This window comes from Microtus pennsylvanicus, chromosome 21 (genome assembly GCF_037038515.1).
Source record: "Microtus pennsylvanicus isolate mMicPen1 chromosome 21, mMicPen1.hap1, whole genome shotgun sequence".
Taxonomy (NCBI): domain Eukaryota; kingdom Metazoa; phylum Chordata; class Mammalia; order Rodentia; family Cricetidae; genus Microtus; species Microtus pennsylvanicus.
Genome location: NC_134599.1, coordinates 7,836,585 through 7,853,167, shown reverse-complemented (window position 1 = coordinate 7,853,167; position 16,583 = coordinate 7,836,585).

The following is a 16,583-nucleotide window of genomic DNA, read 5'->3' as shown; positions in this document are numbered from 1 at the left end:
CTCTGAATTACTCAAGCCAATAAGAATTTTCTGAGTCTGGAGAAGCTAGCTCTTGCTGAGAGGGACCATCCAGATAAAAATCAATCATTGCTATAAAAAGTAGTCAGTGAAAGGGGAAAGCTGGTGGTAAGGGGGACGCTGTAAGCCTGGCTGTCTGAGTTCAAGGCCTGGAACTTCATTTTAACTTAATTTAACTTAATTTTAACAGTGACAGAGCAGACCACAAAGTTGTCTCTGATGTTCACACAAAGTGTCTTGCTTGTGCACACCCCACCCCAAGCATGGACACAGCCAACACTTGGATGCTTACAGCAAAAAGCCACACTGTCTGTCCTTGTGTCATAACTTACATGGGAATTACGAAATACAGCGAAGAGAAAAATTTAAAGTTATGAGCGTGAGAGGAAATGTGTGAGCGAGAAATGTGTGGAGATGCTCACGTGTGAACCATCCTAAAGGTCCCCTCAAAATGCATGACAATAAACCTGGCAATGCAGAGAAACAGCTTTTTTAAAAAAAATCAAAATTAACACAAAAAATAGAAAACATGGATAGTTCCATATCCAGTGAAGTAATTGAGCCAATAATTTAAATCGTTTTCCATCAAAGTTTCCTGTGTTCACATGACTTCGCCAGTGGACCCTTCCTAACAGTCTTCAAGGGAAAAAGGAAAGTGGATAGAAGAATTCCCAACATATTTTATGGTGCCAGAAAAAAAAATGGAGATCAAAATTCAACAAGGAAACTATAAAACAGAAGTCCAGACACTGACATCATTCATGAAATGTATAGAACAGTATTTGTAAAAACAGTGATATAAGTCCGATGGTGTATCAAATGGTCATGTGGAGTATAAAATGGTCATCCCTGTCCAGTGACATTTATTTCAAGACTATGACTGGCTTAGAGCTTGTAAACTTAGCAATGTAATTAGACATGTCAACAGAACAAAATTAAAAAGAAAACCACATAATCTTTTCAGTAAAGATTTTAAAGTATTTTATCAGATTCAAGGTCTATTTGCACTAAAAAAAATTCGTAGCTAATTTTGGGAAAATTTTATTTTTTTGTATGCTGTGAGACAAGTTCTTCCCGGCGGTAACTTCAGGAGAAGCCTGGAGCTGAAATGCTCCTAGGATCTTCTCATTTCCTTCTCATTTCCTCACTACACAGATTACACCCCTCTGGCATTACCACAAAGAGTTCCTTCCCGAAGGCAGTGAGGAACAGATCTTCCAGGCTTGGATTATTATATGTGGGACGGACTCAGTCTGGCAAGGTAGTAGAGTCTTCTACCTTCTAGAGATCTGATTACAGATGTGATCACTCAGTCTGGGTGCTAATGACATGTAAGACATTCCTATTGTGGGAAATACAGTGCACAGGAGGGGGCCTTTAGCAGGAGCTTAGGGCTTCCCAGACTGTTTCTTTGTCAAGTGAAAGCAATGGTTAGATCCTTAGGAATAAACATTGTCTTAAAGCAATATTGACCATGAAACATGCAATGTGGCTAGCTCTGGTGCAATGCTAGCTGCAGACATCTCTTTGTCTTGCAAACACTTCTGTCACCTGTGAATGGCACTGTGGGCACTACATATAGGATTAGTAACAACTAATTGGGGCCCACTGGTCATAAAGCATTGCACTTGAACTTATCTGCTTCTAACTATAGCATTGGGTAGATGTTATTATCCTCATTTTACTGAAAAGGTCACAGAAACCGGGAGCGACTCTAGGAGTTATCCAAATTCATATAACAAGGGAGGGGCAGGAACTCAAAGTAGGAGCCCGAAGCTGAAGTGGCTGCTCAGACCCACTGGCTGTGATTCACGGGCAGGACTGAGCACACCCACCTAGACAGCAAAGACAAAGTATCAGTGTGAACATGGCAAGCATGCCCAATGTCCAAACACGTAATAAGGAAAATGGGTGTAAGGAGGGAGAGCCAGAGGGGAGTAAGAAACAAAGGTGGGGAAAAGGAGCAGAAGGGTAAAGGAAAAGAGAAGGGGAGGAAAGGGAAAGGCCGAAAGAGAGAGTGTGTATTTCTGAGACAGTCACAAGGGGTGTGAGATTTAAGTTCCAGATTTGCCTAGTTGGGCCTTTTTCTACTTCCCATGTAGACTAGATCTATGTAAGTCTTTCTTAGTGTCCTCACTGTTGTCTAAGTTCTCTGGGATTGTGATTTGTAGGCTGGTTTTCTTGGCTTTATGTTTAAAAACCACTTATGAGTGAGTACATGTGATAATTGTCTTTCTGTGTCTGGGTTACCCCACTCAAAATAATGTTTTCTAGCTCCATCTATTTGCCTGCAAAATTCAAGATGTCATTATTTTTTTTCTGCTGTGTAGTACTCCACTGTGTAAATGTACCACATTTTCCTTATCCATTCTTCAGTCAGGGGGCATTTAGGTTGTTTCCAGGTTCTGGCTATGACAAACAAAGCTGCTATGAACATAGTTGAGCACATGTCCTTGTGGCATGATTGAGCATCCTTTGGATATATAGCCAAAAGAGGTATTACTGGGTGTTGGGGAAGGTGTTTCCTAATTTTCTGAGAAATCGAGCATGGTCTTTATTTTAAGCCACTAAATTTTGGGTGTGTTTTTATTCAATTGTAGATAACTAGAGTATTTTCCATCATCACATTTTGATTTATTTGTTAGACATAGTTCTTCAGTTTTATCCACACTAGGGCATCACGGCATGAGAGCAAGCACTCAGGTCTGCTAACAGCTGTATTTTCAGCACGTATATACTATTAGGTGCTCCACAAGCGCTTCCAAACAAAGGGGCTGCTGTATACGTGTTCTGAATATCTGCCCCCTAAGGGTAACAGGAGTAGAATGGACAAGCAGGTCACACATAAAGAGGGGGGCAAAGGGAGAGACAGAGATCGGGGAACTGAGTAAACTCTTCACACAACTGTCATGCAAGTTCCTCAGAGTTGCTAAGAGGCAGATCCTGAGTATGAATGCAGACAGTGTATTTTCCCATCAGTGCCCATAAACACCATACTATTTTATAAAGGAAAAGGGAAAATAGCTAATAAAATTTCCAAGTCCTCAAACCACAGAAGCACAATGAAGAAGGAAGGGAGAGAGATGGCAAGGAGAAAGGAAGGCCCTGGGAAGAGCAGATCTACATCTTAAGTAGCCCTTCCTCACCTCTGCCCCTGGGAGCACTAACAAAGGAAGACATTCACTGGGCTGATGTCTGGGCATTATGTAGTAAAGGAGAATGACCTGTCTTGATTTGGAGCAGGATACAGAGTTGCCAGGGAGTAAACCATCTTGGAGAGAGAGTACAGTACTCTTGATATATTTTTACAGAAGATTAAAAATTGGAGTCTGATAGCAAGAATGAAAAAATGTCCACTAGAAGAGTATGCACACGCGCGCGCGCACACACACACACAAACACACACACACACACGAGTTTCCAAATTAACTTGGGAAGAAGTAACAAAGAGAAGTAAAGAGAAAGTTAAAATAAAAATTATATATTATCTACAAAGAACTGAGCTATATATTATGTAGAAAGAACTGAAATGGAGAAGGTTTATTAGAAAGGCTTTGACAGCTGATAAATTTCTAATTAAAGAAAAATTCAGGCCTATGATTTTTAAAAGGGGAAGCTAAGATAAATGTAACCAATTATAGGAAGCTATACTTAGAAGGGAAGGAAAGAAAAGCAAGTGTGGAGGGTCACACCTATAACCCTGGCTACTCAGGAACCTAGACAGGAAGAACTCAAGTTGAAGACCTACGTGAACTACATAACAAGACCAGGTCTCAAAAGCAAAACAGATAAACGAAATAGAAAACACGATTACAGAAGAGAAAACAAAGTTTATTTTTCAAAAAGACTAACAAAAGGATCTGTCGAACCTGGCTAAAGATGAGCTGCAAGATTAGAGAATGTGAGGAAACAGGAACCTGGCTGAACCACAAATCCTGGAGATATTAGATAATTAAAGGAAAAGAATGTATGCAGCCCATAGTCATAACTGTAAAACTTTGGGAAATGTGACATTTATTGGTTAAAACCTACTAAAATGACTTTGGAGAAAAAAAAACAACACAAAGCACAAACAAAGACTGGAACAAGATTAACAGTCCTTTAGTTGAGAAGGAGCCAGACTCCCCGAAGCTTTTACTCAGGTGCTTTACCTCATATTCAAAGGACGAGTCATTTCAATGTGAGCTTTAAATCATGCTGGACCACAGGAAAGGAAGCTAGCATGATCTTCATATTCATATATGACATAGCGGGCAGAGGACATTGCTCAGTGGGTAAAGTACCTGTTGTACAAGCAGGAGCATTTGGCTTCAGCTTCCCCAAACCCATGGAAAAGCCGGGTTCTGTGGCATGGATCTGCAACCCTAGCTTCCTCTTTCAGAAGATGGGAGCTAATACAGAGACCCACAACTGGGCAATGTGCAGAGAGTGAGAGACTTCGGAACAGTCAGTCATACGTGATTTGTCTTCATCGAACCTCTCCCCTCAGAGATCAGGGAGCTACGTGGAAGAGGAGGCAGAAAGATGGGAGACTCCAAGGAAACCATGTGTTTCAGACACAGCAGGACCAATGCACACGTGAGCTCACAGAGACCGTGGGAGGATGCACAGGGGTTGCACAGGTTCAAGCCAGACGGGGTCCCGGCGATGAGAGGGAAGAGTGGACAGAAGCCCCCATCCATAACCAAGGAGCTGTCTCCAGTTGGCACTCGCTTGCAATGGAAAAATTAGTTCTCTCCCGATGGACTATTACTGGGTGTATTAACCACACTTAAGGAAGGCCCCATTCCAGAAGTAGATGGTCAACTCAAAACTAACTTAATGACATTTTAGTAAACTTTTGCCTCATGTTACTTTGTTTGGACATTTTGTTTTGTTTTGTTTTGCTGGTCCTTGGCTTGTATAATATGCATTTTTATGAATTTTCCTTGTGTGGTTGTGTCTCTTGTGCTTTCTCTTTGTTTTCATTTTCAAATCCTGGTTTGTTTTCTTTCTGTTTTCTACAGAAAGATGGCATGCAGTTGGGTGGGTGGGTGGTGAGATGGGGAGTACCTCAGTAGAGCTGGGGGAGGGAAATTGTGATCAGAATATCTTGTATGAAAAAATATTTTCTAAAAAAAGACATATACTAAAAAAAAAATGAAAATCCCCTCTACATCCATCATCAGCCATTCTTCTCTGTAAAGAGCTATCCTTTACGGAGTTGTCTTATTGGCAACCTTAAAATTTTTTTTCACTTCTTTTTCCTTTTTTAAATTTGACTTTCTTTGGGGGCATCCATCTTCCACCCATCTGTCTACCCACCTGCCTATCTACCTACTTACCTGCCTATCTACCTACTTACCTGCCTATCTACCTACTTACCTGCCTATCTATTGATTGATCTGTAAAGAAACAGCCCCAGATACCCCTAGCTAGTTCCATGCTATTACTTTTCCAGCTATCTAATACTCCAGCTCTAAGCTGTGTTCCCTTCCTATCCGACATAAACAATCTCATAAAGCATCCACTCCAGGCAGTTACCACGCAGCCCACAGAATTCCAACTGTCTCCTCTAGGCTATTATGAATGACTACTGTTTCCTTACCAATTCCAGCTTGATCCTCACTCTGCTCTGCCTCCCTGTAGATAAGCTTTATTGAAATGATCCATCACAGACTCGCTCTGCTTTTTAACGAGATCCAGTCTAGAGTCAACCTCTGCCTCCCTAGGGCCTTTCAAACTCCCCAGTGAAGCCAAGTACAGGTTCCTCTGATTCCCTGAGGAGGCACTTTTTCCCCCTCCCTTATTCCTCTGCTGCCCTGCCCCTGTTCCAAATCCCCATGGTGGCAGGGAGCAAGAAAAAGAAATCCAGGTTGTCCAATTATAGACATATAATATACTTGCTGGGTTTTGTAAGAAAGAATTGAAATCAAGTTTGAGGATTTATGCAATTACTATGCATATCAATATAATAATTGATGATACATATAGATATGCACCTTCAACTTCTATATGAAATATGTATGTTTGCATGCCTCTATACTCACATATAAATATATGTGTACCAATCTCATATAGTTCCCTTGTCTGATGGGTGCTTACGTTCTCCACCATTTGTTCTGAAAGTGCTCTGGGGCCTTGGCACACAAACATTTCCGAGACTGGTTTAATATATTCCTTGTCTTGATCCTGAATAAAAATTTCAACAGATGTCACAAGTCAGACCCTTTCATAGCTTACTGGCTGGAGATGATTGTCTAGAATGTTTTAGGGATGTAATGTTAGCGTGATTACTAATATATAAGTAATTCATATGCATTGACCCAGTCATTCCGTTACTGGGGCTCTAACAAAAAAATCCGGAGACTGTGGCATAGCCTCACAGGGTGTTTATTGCAGCATTGATGGTGTTGGCTTGAGAGTGGAAACCAAAGGGAAGCAGGACCCAGCCAGGCAACAGCCAGAGGGGAGAGCAGAGCATCATTGCTAGAGAAATGAATGACAACTGGAGCTTCAACACGGTCATGAAAAACTGAGAAGCAAAAGACACACGAAGCAGGGTGGGGCACACAGCGTGGCCTAACATGGAAATAAACTCTCCAGATATTTGTATTTAAATTTGCCATGAAGAAAGAATTTTGACATGCTATGAACTAAAGGGAAAGAGGATTAATGAAACCTTTTTGATTTCCTTCAGCATGTAGAGGTGTGTATGGAGAGAGAGACACACACACATGGAGGCGGTGTATAGAGACATATATACATCTATATTTTTTATTAAAAATAAAGGAAACATAAAAAAAGAAATAACATGAACCAAAACCCAAAATTTGACTTAAAAGTTTTTTTTCTTTTTAAATAGATAATCAGTAAAATAAAATATAGATATTTTAGGGAGAGAATTAACCAGGGCTTTCCTGGGCAGCTTCTAAACAGTATCCTGGGACTAGAGCAACCCAGTCCCCCACTGTGAGGCATTGCAGGGGCCACTGATCTTCTCCTGGGACCAGAGGAGGAGCTCTGTCTGGGTTCCTCTTTCTTCTTATGCATGTCTCAATGGGGGAAATGCTAGGAAAACAAATAAATAAAAACAGAAAGCATTTTTTTTTTTCAAAAAGTTCTCAGGCTCAAAAAGTTAGATGCTGGGAGAGAAAGTTCACCTCAGAGCTTCGGTGAGGCCCTACAACCTGTTTGCAATTGTAATTTACCATAAAACCCACCTGGAGAGACTTAAGTGGGTGCAGAAAGACAAGGCCAGAAAGAACCTGGAGTGGCTGCATGTGGGGGATTTGAAAGTAAATTAACAAAGCTTTACAAAGCTATGGGCACTAAAGCCAAATGGAAGAGAAAGCTGAAATGAGAAAAAGTCCATCCCTGCCTTGCAGCACCCGAAGTAATTTCCGGGTGAGTGGGTTTGCATCCTGGCTCCGCTAATGCAATAGTTCTATGTATGAGTAATTTTTGAGTTCCACTCAGCAATTCTAGCTCTACTGATAAAGCCTTCCTGTGGACAAAACAGACTGTTTACGCTTATCAAAAATACATTTCTGTATGAGAGTAATTTGTGACAAACAAAAAATATTCTTCTTAAACCCACAGTAACAAACTCGAGTTCTGCTCATGGCCACGGGAGCAATCGCCTATTACGTGACTTCAATATAATTTTCCACAAGCACAATAGCTCCCAGCCATTTGTTGTTGTTTTTAAGGTCTGAGCATTATCTAGAAAGTACACTTTGCGGCAAGCCTAATGATATAGGAACAAGAACGCTAATAATTCTCCTATTTCCCCGAACCTATTTCTCGTTTATCTTTCTGGGATCTCAGTGGCACTGGGAGGGAAGAAACAGCCCTATGTCATACAATCGCACGACTTGGCTTTTAGGCCGGGTGTTTGAGGAGCCCAGTTACCACCAGCTCCTGCTGGGCGGGTTGCGGGATGATCCCTGTTGATGTTGACCCTGAGAAGTTTAAAGTTTCATTTGAGGGCGCAAGGACTGTAATATCAGTGACCTTGGGGCCTTTCCCAATCAAATCTAATTTTTCAACTTAAAGACTATCCTTAGCCAAATGAGTTTTATCTTCCAACAAAGAAAAAAAAAAGGAAAAATTGGGGGGGGGGATTTTTTCTGGTGTCCACAGACTCCTGGCTCCCGCCACCCCCAGCTCTTTTTTCTTTATGAAGGGTGAGTGTGCTCGTGTTCCCACTTCTGCTCCATCCGAGTCTCTCCTGCCTCCCAGGTACTGATTGGGAATCTCTCTGGGGCTTTGAAAATCCATGGCCGACACCGCTAAGCATTCCATAGCCCAAGAGACTACCATTCCAGGAATAAATATTTCTTCTTTTCTTTTTTAAGTGATGTTTATTATTATAAGCACAATCCCTTTTTTAAAAAAAATAAAAACAGATTAGTGCAATGCCAAGTAATTAGTGGACAATATTTGCTAGGCACAAATTTCTCAACCCTGAATGCACCTCACAGTTACAGGCTTGGGCTGCCAGTAGCTGCTCAGACAGAAAAGGACAAAGGGAGCAAGGTGTCCCTGGGCAATGCATCAGCACCTGAATTGCCTTCCTATTGGACAGACTCATTCTGTAAGGAAACTCTTCCTGAAGGTTTCCAGCCAAGGAAACTGAAAGACTCCTTTATGTCTCTCCTTTCGATTGAGAACACTGACAAAAACATATCTGAGTATCTAGCAAGCAAGCTGGGCCCAATAATGACGCTCACCTCTAGGACCGGATAAAAATATACTGCCGACATATAAGAAGAAACAGAACATGCATTCATTCTACGTCTACAGGCTATGGCTAAATGCTAAAATGTTTTTGCTGATGGAACCTTGTAACTATTCAAATCCACGCTTGCAAGCAGTAAGACCCTGAGACAATTCGGATCCCAAATCACATCATTTTAACTGACACTATTTATTCAAAATGTGTTGCAACAGAATCTAATATTTTCATTTAAGTCAAAATAAAAATAGTTGACGTTCAAAGTTTTGAGCTCAAAATTCCAACATGCCCAGGGAATTGAACAAACTCTCTGAGTCCTGATAACTAACTCAAGACAAGGTTTATACCTATGAGCTTCCCCCAGGCACCGGCTGAATTGTCCTTTTAACATCATTTCCAATAAACAGCCTCCTTGTCCCCAGATGGTAAGAGAGCTGTGTCTAGTGCTTCTCATCTTTCTGGCTTTGAAATGTGAAGGCTTCTAATTTTCTCTTTTTTAAAGGTCTTTTATTTCTTCATTTTAAATAAATAATTATAATAAAAAATTTTAAATATTACAAAAGTATTATAATATCCATATTATCCATATATTGATAATTTCCCAAGTTTTCCTTTCCTTTGATAGATATATAGATAGATAAAGAAATAATTTGCATATATATTCACATACTTGTCATGTTGTGTGTTGCTTGATGATGGGAATACAGGAATAAGTAGGCCATCAGACATTTCCTGTTAATGTGTGAACATAGTGTGCACTTAGACAGTAAGATGTTTACAAAGTCCCTAAACTCTATAATCTCATGGACCACAGTTTTGTGTTTGTCATTGACCTTTTGTGTACATCTATGTATGGTGCACATGTTAAATTATGAATATAAAACTGAATGAGTAATTGTGAATACACACATGTATACATCCATATGTATATTATGTAGATATATAACTCCTTAATGGCCAATGGAAGTGAGCTGCAAGCATGCTTCCTATTTATTCCTAATCCATACGTTCTTTACCTAAAACAAAGCTATTCTTTTGCAGAATCCCAGTGAAAGTGATCAGCTCACAGGATTATCATGACACACCATGCTTCAACCTACAATTCACTTAAATTTGGCCATTTTTCCCACTCTTTATAGCAAATGGGAAGTGGGGAGTCTGGTCTAGGATCAGATACTGGGCAACGGGGCTTTAGAAACTGCTGTTGCTCAAAGTCCAAAGCTAGAAGCCGGGTGAGAGCTTGGCAAGTCGTCTTCATTTTGTACTTATCTTCTCTGCTTTGTCTGAAGTCACCGTAAGAAGTCATTGTCCTTCACCTTTCCTCTTGCATCACTTTGGATTCCAGAACTGTAAAATTTCACAGGACACAGAGAGCATCCCAGCCCAGAGGAGGACGGTTACCCATGAGTGTGAAGTTGGAACCAGAACCTTCTTTTGAGAACCGACTCACCCCACAAGCCATAGGACATCTTTCCACTCTGCAGGAACAAAGCTGAGCCAGCAACTGAGGAGACACCTAGACCAAGGTTGCTTCATCACTAATCTCATCTCTTGTCTCCTGCTCCAAATGTTCCTCTAGCAAAGTCTAAAGCTTGCTTCAGTAGCCTGAAGACTGAGTTAGGGTCACCGAATCTCTTTATTTGTTCCTCTTCTCGATGTGGCTACAAGGAATACATTTACTCTCTTCTTTTCACCACTGTGTGTCTTTTGTTGGCAATTTGAGGACCAGTGACAGATGGTGGCTTTGAGGAATTCCTAGAGCCCAGCTTCTACCCTATAAACTCTAGTTTTTACAAATGCATTGCATCCTGTTTCTTTAGACTTCTTCATTCCTTCACAAACTCAACGTTTTGGCCTAGTATAGGGTAATTACTCTGTAGAATGCTTCAACTTGAGTTCCCCATGTTTTCTCAAGATTGTGCTAGGTCAGTATCAGCAGTGTGAAGTCTTTGGGATGACCCTCCCCCTGCCTATCAAAGTAATTTTGCAAGTGAAAAAAAATGAGAGTAAAGGAGGGGAAATGACAGAATTCTTAAAATTGAACTACTGTCTGCAAGGACGGTCACAGATGAGTCAGAAGGAATGAAGGTGGGGACAGAAGGTCTGCTGACTTGCTAAGGGAAGGCAATGTTCTGACCGTGAAGTCGGACTGTGTCTATAGACTCTCCTTCTTTCTTTAGTTCCTTTTAATTTTTTTCTGGTTTTGGTCAAAAGAATGGCATCTGAGGGGGGACAGGGGAGGTGACAGCTGACAATGTGACTGTTACACAGCGTGGAAAGCTGAGTTCAGATCCTCAGCACCCACCCACGTATAAAACAAAAGTGGAGGTGTAGGTCTGGAACCCCAGAGGGAGGTTGAAACAATTGAGGATGCACCAGTCGGCCGACCTCTATTGGCGAGCTTCGGGTTCAGTGAGAGACCTTGCCTCAAAAAATACATTGATGTGGACCTCTGGCTTCCACGCACACATGCATTTGCACATGTACATACATGTGTGAAAAGGGTAGGATCAATATTGCATTTCTGGCTCAAGTAGAGATTTCTGCACAGCAGAGGCTTTCTGGCAAAAGAACAAAGGCATAGATTTGCTCCCTCCCATAGTAGTTAATCCAAGTAAGCCTGTCAACCACCTGAACAGGAAAAGCCCCTCAGCACAATGGTCCACCCTCACCCCATGAGGGTCTCTTCCTTCATAGTGGTCCCTCTGGTCATAGGTCTCTCCCATCCCTTGACGGTGCCCTGTTTTTCTATGTAATCAATGTTATTGTATACCCTGTGCTCTCTGGGTTTTGTCTGGATTCTTTCCACAGAGATCACAAAGATGGGGGTGTTGAAGCAGGACCACAGGGAAGTTTCAGGGGTGTTGAAGGAGGACCATAGGGAGGTCTCAGAAACTACTAGACTTGGGTTACACACTGTTTGTAGGAACACAGTGAAGGAGGGTGCTGCATCCTTCTCAGGCATTGGAGCCAGGGGAGTGTGCCATGGTTTGTCCATTTCTGGGCACCTTAACAACTGGTTGCTTTAGTTGGTTTGCCCAATCTCCCCACAGAGTAGCTGATGCCTTTGAACCACTTCAGAATTACTAAGTAACTCATTAATAACTTCCGTTGAGACTGAGGTACCCAGTGCCTTGGTGTACTTCTATTCTTAACATCCCCTGATCGCTCTTTCCCATCTCCAGTTCTTACAGTACCTTTTCAAGTTCAGCTGACAATAACCTTCCTTTCTGTAAAATATTTTGTGATTGTTTGGGCAGTTCTAGAAAGATGTGTTTTTATTATGATCACTCTATCCATCAATGCATTTTAAGAATTTGATTGAGAACTTTTCAGCTCTCCGTTCTTCTATGTGAAGACTTCCGGCAGACAGTTCTAATGCCTGTACTGACGGTGACCCCATGGGAACACACGTTCAGTAAGTCTCGGCGTGGGCTTCTGGGGAAGAGTGGAGATGAGGAAGTCAGGGCAGAACACACACTAATACTGTGGTTATTTAAACTCACACCAGAAGGCAGATCTAACTATCCTGGTATATTTAAGACGCACTTCTATGTGAAGAAACACATTTCCTCCCGCAAGAAGACGGCTCTCAATTTGAAATTAAATAATGACTCTTTGCCCTCTGCCCCCTTCAAGTCACTCCAGTGAAGCACTCTTTGTTTTTCAAATTCTTACTTCATAAAGCCTTCGGGGTTTATTCGGAATGATCTCTCCATGCCTTGTCTTGTCCCCTCCCTGCTTTTAACTTGGGTAATGTAAAATTCTTTCCTGAGTGAAGAGCAGAGAGGAGCTGGAGAAGATGGATCTCCTGCTGGGCAGAAAATATGAAATTGCTCACCCAGACCAGAAAGAGATTAGCTTAGCTCTCACAAGTCACCTAACGCCTGTCTGTTGCTCTGGGGCTCCCAGTAGGACTCGTCATAGCGTTGGCAACAGGGAGACAGCAGCACCTCACCAGGCTGACGTCAGCGGGGAGACAGCAGCACCTTACCAGGCTGTGGACTTCAGCAGCACCTCCTTAATCCTGTGGAACATTCCTGTGTAATTCCTCTTGATCCATCTTCAGCCCCCTCTCTCTGTTTGTGAGTGTGTACGTGGTGTGTGTGTGTGTGTGTGTGTGTGTGTGTGTGTGTGTGTGTGTGTGTGTGTGTGATGGTGGGGGTGGCACTAGCCTCAGGCCTGACTGTACCCTGGCAAGCCTGCTCCTTGGAGATACTTGAATGTCTCTGCTCTAGAGCATGGAATGACATATGGGACCTTGTAAAAGCTGATCTGTTGATTCTGATGGGAAGCCGTGGCTGGAAATCTGCACTCTTGAGTTTTATTCCCCCCGAAGAGCCAAGAAATAAAAGTCTGGCCTAATTGCGAAAATTTCTATGACTCACTATTCTTTCAAATATGCTTATTAGCACATTTCAATATATTATTAGTAGGCAAGAGAAATATGTCTAAGCTGTTTTGTACTCCAGGAATTGTCTAAAATGTCAGTGACGGATGAGCTAAAAATATGGTTCTTGGCTTGTTTCACTTGAGCGATGAATTAATTAGAAATATGTTATTTCTGTCATTCAGATTTCAAGGCCTGGGTCACGTCGCTTCTTCTCACATGCTTTCTGACCAGGGCAGCAGCTAACCGAGACGGCCCTGGAACAGTTCTGGCAGCATGATTTACTGGGTGCTGCCTAGCCGCCGAATCCCGCAGGCATAACTTCTAAGAATTTGTTTTAAACAGAAGCATCACCTTTGAAACAGTAGGCAGAGAGCCAAAATTAGAAAACCCATCTGGAAGGCTCTGAAATCACCACCATGTTTTCAAGAAAGATATTATAGGGGTGTCTTTCCTTAGACTGTTGGTTCAACGTTCGTCTCAGGATTCCCTTTGGCAGGCAGTATTGGTTTGGAGGGAAGTATGGGTATAGGGCTTCCTGAAAAGAATTAGTTATGGTCATAATAAGATAGTTCTCTCTAGAGTATCCCCTGCAGAACATCTGTTGGTGCCCAGACATCTAGCATTATCCACAGGCAAGGCCACTGGTACATACATAAATGATTGTAAGGGTACTAGAAGGTTCCCCCAAATACCCTGTTCTTGCTCCTGGGTGCCTCAATTCCCTCAAAGGAGAAAGGGTCTGTGACTCTGTGTTTGAATGAAGGCTTAAAACACAGGGCTGGAGACAAAGTCAGGGGTGATATAAGAGAAGTTACTGGGAGCAGATATAGAGGCAAACACAACAAAGATGGAGGATAAACAAGCGTCCGAAGGAGGGTGGGAAGTGATGCTGCAGCAGGAGTCGGGGACAGATGGTCCAAGGACACGGCCCAAGATGAATAGACCATTCTCCTCCAGCAAGGGCGGCTGAGGTGGCAGACATGCCCCTTAAAGGAATTTGTTGAACACTTTAAATTTTTCTTTTCTCCTCCCTTCCTCTCCTCCCCTATTCCCCCTCTTTCTCCTCCCCCATTCTTCCTACTCCCCCACCATTTCTTCCTCTCTCCCTTTCCCTCCTCTTCCTCTTCTTTCCCTGTTCCTTTCTTCCTCCCCTCTCCCACCTCTTTCCCTTCCCCTTCTTTTCCTTTTTTGTGTATATTCTCCTAAGAGCTTTGTGTGGCTGTTGTCACAGTCAAGGCACACAGTCATCTAATCACCTCCATGAACTCCCCCATTCTATCATGTCTAGCCTTTTTCTCAAGTATAGTGTCTGGAAATCTCTGCAAAAGAAACTACCTATGGGAACTGTTGAGCCTGTCACAAACCTAATGTCCTTAGACTTGTCATTCAACGTATGTTCCTTTTTTATTGCTGAGTCAATTTCCATGACTGTCACTTCACTTATAGTTGAGGGTGTGTGGGTGACAGTGTGGAAACTCTCGTCTCTCTGGAGTTGTGGGAGAGGCTGGAAGTGCTCCTGGCGGGTTCCCACATGGTGGCTGCATGTTTCTGGCAGGTGCCTTTTGTCAAAGCAAAGAATTTCCTTGGCATTGCAATTCGCTACAAGTTTTAATAATGAAGAGATGTTGAAGAAGGCTTTTTCTCCATTATTTAACATTATTATGTGGGTGTTTTTCTTCTTTGGTCAGCTAATTTGTTGGATGATGATGCACAAGCTTTGTAGTCTGGTGATAAAATGGACTTGCCATTTTGTTTTGTTTTGTTTTTTATCGTATTTCAATATTTGATTCTTGTTAACAAACATTCCTGGAGTACTTTGTTGAAGGTATTTGTGGCTGTGTTTGTGGAGGATACTGATCTAAATTTTGTTGCTATCTCTTTCCTGGTTTTAGTATTAATTTGCTATGAATGTAATGCTGACGTCCTAAAGTGACGTAGGATGCGTAGCTGTAATGCCATTTCTTCATTAAGTGTTTGATAGAATTCACTCCTGCAGATCACTAGGCCTCAGGGATTTCTTTACAGGAAGCTTTCAAACTGCAAATTCATTTTGCCACATATGTAGCATGGTTGATCTGTTTTTATCACAAGTGAGTTCCAGCAGTTTATCATTTGAGAGGGATTATTCCATTAAATATAAGCTGCTGAATTTACATAGCATTATTTATAGTATTTACTATTTTTCTATTAATATCTGTGGAACATAATAAATTTCTCTCTTTAATCCACAATAGTTATTTTTCCTCCCTTCCTCCTTCCCTCCTTCCTGGGACTCCTTTCCTCTATTTATTCATTTATTAATACAGAGTCTTATTGTGTAGCTCAGGCTAGCATTATGCTCACAGAGAGCGCTGGCCTCCACCTCCCAAGTGCCAATGCTGGCATTAAAGGCATGCACCACTACACCTGACTAATTTGACATTTTCTTCTTTCTTTCTTACAGGTAGAGTTAGGTGAATGATTCGCCTCTGGTCTCACGCCTCTGGTCTCACATGAGCGTTTCCGGTGAGCGGGGAGTCTCCCCCGGGCCTCCTCTTCTCAGCATCCTTGAGTCACTCCTTCCTGCATCTCTCCAGCCTTTGGGGCTGTGCCATGCAGGAGCCGCTGACTAGGCCCTGCCTCCTGGCTACTCTTTTTAAACATCGCTTTTTCATGAGTAGAAAATATCCCTGTTTCATATTATCTAAGCACATAAAAGTTCCGTTTTGTGAGCTGCGAGACGGAAGTCCGATTCTTCTCTGGGAATTTTTGAAAGTGTGTGCTTTAGTTCACTAACTCCTACCACGGTGAACTCAGAATTAGTGCTCAGCTCCTGAGCGATTTGTACTCTTTATGCCTCCACACACAGAGAAGGCATGGTTAACACCTCATTACAGTAGAGAACCGGATCCCACATGAGACCCATATCTTTGACTGGGCTGTCTGCAGGCTCAGCTCAAATGGCACAGGAGAGCAAATAATAGATCCCCTGTGGACATTCCAATGGCCCTTTGTTTAATCCTTAATCTAATTGGCTAGACCTAGAAATATCAGGTGGAGTCAGATGAATCGAATGACTGATCTTATTGCACCCATTTATTCTCCAGTGTTGAGGCAGGAGTGTCCTCCTAAATCCCCAGGGCCGTGCGGTTGCCCTTTAGCCTCCTTCAGCAGTGAGATCATAGTTCCTCACCCCCACCCTCTACCCTACCATATACATTTTATATTCAGTATCTGCATTTGATAAGAAGGCAGCATCTTAAGTTGTGTGTGTGTGGTCACAGCCAAGTATTTCTTTATTAATTCATATCCGAATCAACACAATGCCCAGTCACTGAGGGAGATAGATGAAGCCCCAGACTCCATACGCATCAGTCCCTTAGACCCCACAATTTCATCCAACGGTGTGCTTGGAGCTTCCAGCCTCTCCATGATAACAAATTTCCCCGACTGTGTTTTGTGAAGGTGGAGAAC